At 42.8% G+C, this 7042-nt stretch overlaps 1 pseudogene; it reads right to left on the bottom strand.

Annotated features, from left to right (window-relative positions):
• Positions 1-5503: 5503 nt before the first annotated feature.
• LOC111535672 overlaps positions 5504-7042 on the bottom strand; it is a 1960-nt pseudogene continuing 421 nt past the window's right edge.

Here is a 7042-nt window from a genome sequence, read left to right as displayed (position 1 = left end):
TGGGCTCCCGCGCGGCCGGCTGGAGCCTCCCGACTAGCACCGCCCCCTGCTCCGAGCACCGCCCCCTGCTCCGAGCACCGCCCCCTGCTCCGCGGCGCTGGGTCCCATCAACCGCCCAGGGGCTGAGGAGTGCGGGTGCACCCGGCACGGGGCTGGCAGGCAGCTCCGCCTGCAGCCCTGCTGCAGGATCCAAGCCTGTTGGGCTCCTGAGTATAGTGGGGACTTGGAGAACTTTCATATCTAGCTAAGGGATTGTAAATACAGCAATCAGCACCCTGTGTCTAGCTCAAGGTTTGTAAATACACCAATTGGTACTCTGTATCTAGCTAACCTAGTGGGGACTTGGAGAACTTCTCTGTCTAGCTAGAGGATTGTAAATGCACCAATCAGCACGCTGTGTCTAGCTCAGGGATTGTAAATGCACCAGTGAGCACCCTGTCAAAACGGTCCAATCAGCTCTCTGTAAAATGGACCAATCAGCAGGATGTGGGTGGGGCCAGATAAGGGACTAAAAGCAGGCTGCCCCAGCAAGCCGGCGGCAACCATTTTGGTCCCGGTTCACACTGTGGAAGGTGTGTTCTTTTGCTCTTTGCAATAAATCTTGCTGCTGCTGACTCTTTGGGTCCAGGCTGCCTTTATGAGCTGTAACACTCACTGCGAAGGTCTGCAGCTTCACTCCTGAAGCCAGAGAGACCACTAACCCACCAGGAAGACTGAACAACTCCAGATGCGCAGCCTTTAAGAGCTGTAACACTCACCACAGAGGTCTGCAGCTTCACTCCTGACAGCGAGACCACAAACCCACCAGAAGGAAGACGCTCCAGACGCCTGTGAATGTCTGAAGGAACAAACTCCGGACACACCATCTTTAAGAACTGTTAACACTCACTGCGAGAGTCTGTGGCTTCATTCTTGAAGTCAGTGAGACCGAGAACCCACCAATTCCAGACAGAATCTGAGTTACCATCCAAAACTATGATCAAAATGTATTTGGACCAAACTACAGGATGAAGTTTTATTTCTCCTTTTACCTTCCATTTTTTAACCAGACTGTTTTAGTATCATATAAAGTTAATCTTTCACATAATGTTGTGCTACCTATGTCAAATGACTATTTTGCCATACAAAATCAGAAAATATTGCAATACTCCTTTCTTTCTGTTTGTAAATTTAGTTAATTTCTTGGCAAACACTTTTATTTGCATCAATATGCTATCAGAACTTAACAATTTCAAATTGTATTATGACAGGGCATATTTCTTTAAATATATTATGACTATACAAAAGCACATCAAATATTTACTTTATGAAAGAGAACAGTGTTTACAGTTGCTCTCCAAAACAACATGAAATACAACTTTAAAAACATTTAGATGAAAGTTTGAATAATCTTGACACTAAACAGCTAGATGTTATATACTGTCATGAGGAAAACTCGGGACAAGCTATGTTCACATGATACAGTGGGATTCAGGGCAATTCAAAGGTCTCTGTGCACAATGATTTCACAAGTAGTACATGTAAGTGCTTCTTGAAACATGGAGAAGCCATTTCAACATTTATTATTAACATACAGTGGCTCTCTGACAATACCTGCCATCCTAATATAGATGCATGGGAACTTTCAACGCACCCTAGATATATTTTAAATTGTTTACATATAAACAGTTTTGCCAAAAAAGTAGTTTAAATGTCTGCACTAATTTGATAACAAGTTCACAACTGTAATAGTTCTTTTTGTTTGTTTGTTTTTAGAGATTCTTGCTCTGTCACCCAGGCCGGAGTGTGGTGGCACAAATACGGCTCAGTGTAGCCTCGACCTCCCAGGCTCAAGTGATCCTCCCACCTCAGCCTCCTGAGTAGCTGGGACTACCAGAGCATGCCACCACACCCGGCTGATTTTTGTATTTTTAATTTTTTTTGTAGAGATGGGTTTTTGCCATGTTGCCCAGTCTGGTCTTGAACTCTTGAGCTCAGACAGTCTGCCCATCTTGGCCTCCCAAAGTGCTGGGATTACAGATGTGAGCCACCTCACCCGGTCTGTAATAGTTCTTAATCCAAATAGTTTATAGTGAACACATATTACAACACATTGCATATTGTATCATATTAGGTGAAAATATATCAGAAAATGAGTCTTCATTAACAAGGTACAGCCAACGTTTCTCCAAAATTAATTACTTTTTCCCCTTTAAGTCAAAATAGCATAATACCATGATAATTATGGCTTTGTGTCTTTTCTGATAATATCTCAGTCTGATCTCAAAAAACAAAGGAAAAGCTGGGCGTGGTGGTACACACATGTAGTCCCAGCTACTTAGGAGGTTGAGGTGGGAGGGTGGCAGAGCAAGATCCTGTCTCTAAAAAAAAAAAAACAAAGGCCAGATGCGGTGGCTCACGCCTGTAATCCCAGCACTTTGGGAGGCTGAGGCGGGTGGATCACGGGGTCAGGAATTTGAGACCAGCCTGGCCAACATGGTGAAACCCCATCTCTACTAAAAATACAAAAATTAGCCGGGCACAGTGGCGGTCGCCTGTAATCCCAGCTACTCCGGAGGCTGAGGCAGGTGACTCACTTGAACCCAGGAGGCAGAGTTTGCAGTAAGCTGAGATCGCACCACTGCACTCTAGCCTGGGGGACAGAGTGAGACTCCGTCTCAAAAAAAAAAAAGGAAAATTAAAAAAAAGTGGGGATACAGATATGTTTGAATGACAAAGCCCTTAAGTTTGACTTAAGATCTTTACGTCTGTGTTTGTTTGTTTGCTTATTGAGACAGTGTTTCACTCTCGTTGCCCAGGCTGGAGTACAGTGGTGTGGTCTTGGCTCACTGCAACCTCCATCTCCCAGGTTCAAGCAATTCTCCTGCCTCAGCCTCCAGAGTAGCTGGGATTACCAGCATCCGCCACCACATTTGGCTAATTTTTATATTTTTAGTAAAAAGGGGGCTTCACCATGTTGGCCAGGATGATCTCGAACCCCTGACCTCAGGTGACCTGCCTGCCTCGGCCTCTCAAAGTGCTGGGATTACAGGCGTGAGCCACCACCCCCGGCCCTATCTCTGTGTTTAAATGAGGGTAGAGATAGGAAAACTGTAAAAGACAAAGGAAGAAACACCTTGAATTACATGTTTTATGTGAGATGGAAACATTTTCCTTTAAAGCTGTGTAACTGGAAACATCTTCTGGACAAGGCAATACAAAAACACTACATTACAGCATTGTGCAATGAATACACACACTGCATTTCACAATAACTGAAAACTATTGGGGATAACCACCTCCAATGACTACTGATTCAGAGAATAAAAAGATTAATGGTTCCAAATTACTTGAGACTTAGGTAAAATAAAAATAAACAAAAAACTTTTTTTTTTTTTTTTGAGACAGGGTCTTGTTTGGTCGCCCAGGCTGGAATGCAGTGGTGTGATCTTGGCTCACTGCAACCTCCACTTTCCTGGGCTCAGGTGATTCTCCCACCTCAGCCTCCTGAGTAGCTGGGCCCACAGGCAGGCGTCACCACACCCAGCTAATTTTTGTGTTTTTTTTTTGTAGAGATGGGGTTTCACCATGTTGTCCAGGCTAGTGTCAAACTCCTAGGCTCAAGTGATCCTCCCACTTTGGCCTCCCAAAGTGCTAGGATTACAGGTGTGAGGCACTGTGCTCCCCCTTAAAAAAACTATTTTTTAAATGGCAGTATATATGGTATGCAATAAGACTCCCATAAATCTGGCAGAGTCTTTTTTTGTGCGAAGTGGGGAGGGCAGGGGTCAAATGTAGCATATTTAATAGTGACTACATTCAAGAAAAATATAAATCGAACTTCAAAACAATGCTTTCTTTTTCTTTTTTAAACAATGTTTTATTTTATTCAAACCAATTCAAACTTTATAAAAATTTTAATGTTGCAAGATAATACGATCTCTTACGAGAACCAATTGTACAATCAAGTTTTAACCAAGATAGTGTTTACTAATCTAACAAGATCAAGATAAAACATTTACCAAAGGAAAATACAGATAATACAAAAAATACTATCATAGGAAGCTAAGATCATCTAATACTTTAAAAAAATAATAGTTCTAGTTGTCTTTAGATGTTATGACAATGTATAGCAGAGTTTAATAACAGAAACAGCAATAATGTCTACATTGGTGGGATAAATTTCTTTAAGATTTTTATGTGCAAGACCACTTAAAAAGAGGACAAACCACAGATGAAAATGAAGGCAACAGAAAAATTCAACTTTCCACAACCAAAAAATTAGCACAACCTTAATAATTTGGAAAATGATGTTCTAAAAGATATGCTGTGGATCTGTGTTCTATTGTCTAAGATTATACCAAAGCATAATTCTAAATCTTTCTAAAGTGTAAGATTAAAAATACTTAATCTAATTTACAAGGCATATGTAAATTCTGTGTTTTATCACAGGTATGTCTCTTCAACACTAGCTTTTGAAAATGGGCCATTTGAAGAGACAACAATTTTTAGGCCAGGCATGACCCACCATGCCTGTAATCCCCAGCACTTTGAGAGGCCAGGGCAGGAGGATCATGTAAGGCCAGGAGTTCAAGACTAGCATGGGCAACATAGTGAAATCCGGTCTCTACAAAAAAAAAAAAAAAAAAATTAGCTGGGTGTGTTGGCTCGTGGTGGGAGGATCGCTTGAGCCCAGGATCCTCCCACTGCGATCCCCCTACCAAACACCATCATGCCCTGTGATCGTGCTACTGCACTCTAGCCTGGGTGATGGGGTGAGACTATGTCTCAAAAATAAAGACAACAATTTTCATTCGAAAAATTTCATTCAGGCCAGGCGAGGTGGCTCACACCTGTAATCCCAGCACTTTGGGAGGCTGAGGCAGGCAGATCACCTGAGGTTAGGAGTTCGAGACCAGCTTGGCCAACATAGTGAAACCCCATCCCTACTAAAAATACAAAAATTAGCTGGGCGTGGTGGCACATGCCTGTAATCTCAGCTACTCAGGACACTGAGGCAGGAGAATTGTTTGAACCCAGGAGGTGGAGGTTGCAGTGAGGTGAGATCATGCCACTGCACTGCACTCCAGCCTGGGCAACAAGAGCCAAAGTCCGTCTCAAAAAAAGAAAAATTTCATTCAACTTTACTTGAGATTGAATACATATGAAATGTGCTTTCAATACATAAAAATAATAGTGGATAGCAGCAAAGGAGTGGCGGTAGCAGTGGAGGAGGAGTTGTGGCAGATTAAGGAGACTCTGAGAATTCCTATTGTAATTATTTGGAAATTGATAAAGATAATTCACAGTTCTAAAAACTCAAGACTTTACTTTTTAAAGGACCAAAATAAACTCAAGACACCTTGCCAACACTTTCCCACCTCTCAACAAATTGATTACTCTTTTACACATAAAACTGAAACAGTTATGGCATCAAAATTGATAGCAACGAAAGTTTGTAAAACGGTATTTCAGTCTCTTTTTCTTGATTCCAAAGTGCAAGATGCAGGGTTTTCATAATCTTTTAGCAATGTTTCTCCTGTCAATAAGACTTCATTTTGTTTGGCAAAGACAGTTTTTGAAATAAGTCTATTCTGGTATGCTGACATAAAACAAATGACATGGGTGCTGCAAAGAACAAACCTGTATGAATTATAATATTGGATTGACCAGTCTTAGGGGGTAAATTGCAGATCCAGGCAACCGAGACCTTGAATAAGAAAAAACTTATTTTCAGAGTCCCTGTTTGAATGTTCAATTAGATCAACTAATTGTCCTTTCACATCTGGTTGTTCATAAAAGCAAAACCTGCCATTTGAGTGTTCAATTCTAGTGTGAAGTGTTTACTATGGGAGCAAAAGCTTGAGCTTGAAAGATAACGCTCATTAGGGCTATCTGGGACAAGAAAAAAAACCATCTAGCACATTTGCTCACTTCTCTTCTGCCTGTCAGCGTGTGATTGCCCCCAGCACCATCCTCATTTTGCAAGTTTTTTCAGCTCCTCTGTAAGGCTTGTCACAACCATAGTGTCACTACTTTGGACAGAATCATCAACTCTTGCCACCCCAGGAGGAGAATCGGATCAGAATTCAAATGACAGTGGATACTTTCAGACACATGGACAACTGCACCTGTGAGTCCACAGAAGTTCCTTTAGATTTGATTGTTCTGTATTGGAGGTAGTAATGATGAAAGTGTCTTCAGGAATGTCTTCATGACTTGTTCTTGGGCTCTGCATTGTAACTCCTACAGGTGCCAATTAACAAGCCATTCGGGGATGGATTCACAAAGATCTCCAGGGCAACGACCAGGTCCTGCTCTACCCGATTCTCAGCTTTGGGGATAGAATTCCCAGAAACGTCTGTGTTCGAAGTTGGTTCCTTACAGTGGGTTCTTAGTCTTGCTGACTTTCAAGAATGAAGCCACAGACCTTCATGGTGTTATAGCTCTTAAAGGTGGCATGGAGCCAAAGAGTGAGCAGCAGCAAGATTTATTGTGATAGAGCAAAAGAACAAAGCTTCCACAGCGTGAAAGGGGACCCAAGCAGGTTGCTGCTGCTGGCTGGGGGGTGGCCAGCATTTATTCCCTTGTTTGTCCCCGCCCATGTCCTGCTGATTGGTCCATTTTACAGAGTACTGATTGGTGTGTTTTTACAGGGTGCTGGTGCATTTACAATCCTTTAGCTAGACACAGAGCGCTGATTGGTGCATTTTTACAGAGTGCTGATTGGCGCATTTACAGTCCTTTAGCTAGACACAGAACGCTGATTGATTGGTGCTTTTTTTTTTTTTTTTTTTTTTTTGAGAGAGAGTCTTGCTCTGTCGCCGGGCTGGAGTGCAGTGGCGGGCTCTCAGCTCACTGCAAGCTCCGCCTCCCGGGTTTACACCATTCTCCTGCCTCAGCCTCCGGAGTAGCTGGGACTACAGGTGCCCGCCACCTCGCCCGGCTAGTTTTTTGTCTTTTTTTAGTAGAGACGGGGTTTCACCGTGTTAGCCAGGATGGTCTCGATCTCCTGACCCCGTGATCCGCCCATCTCGGCCTCCCAAAGTGCTGGGATTACAGG

This window comes from Piliocolobus tephrosceles, chromosome 12 (assembly GCF_002776525.5).
Source record: "Piliocolobus tephrosceles isolate RC106 chromosome 12, ASM277652v3, whole genome shotgun sequence".
Lineage (NCBI taxonomy): Eukaryota > Metazoa > Chordata > Mammalia > Primates > Cercopithecidae > Piliocolobus > Piliocolobus tephrosceles.
Note: the sequence above shows the minus strand (reverse complement) of the source record. Positions and strands in the feature narration are given on the sequence as shown.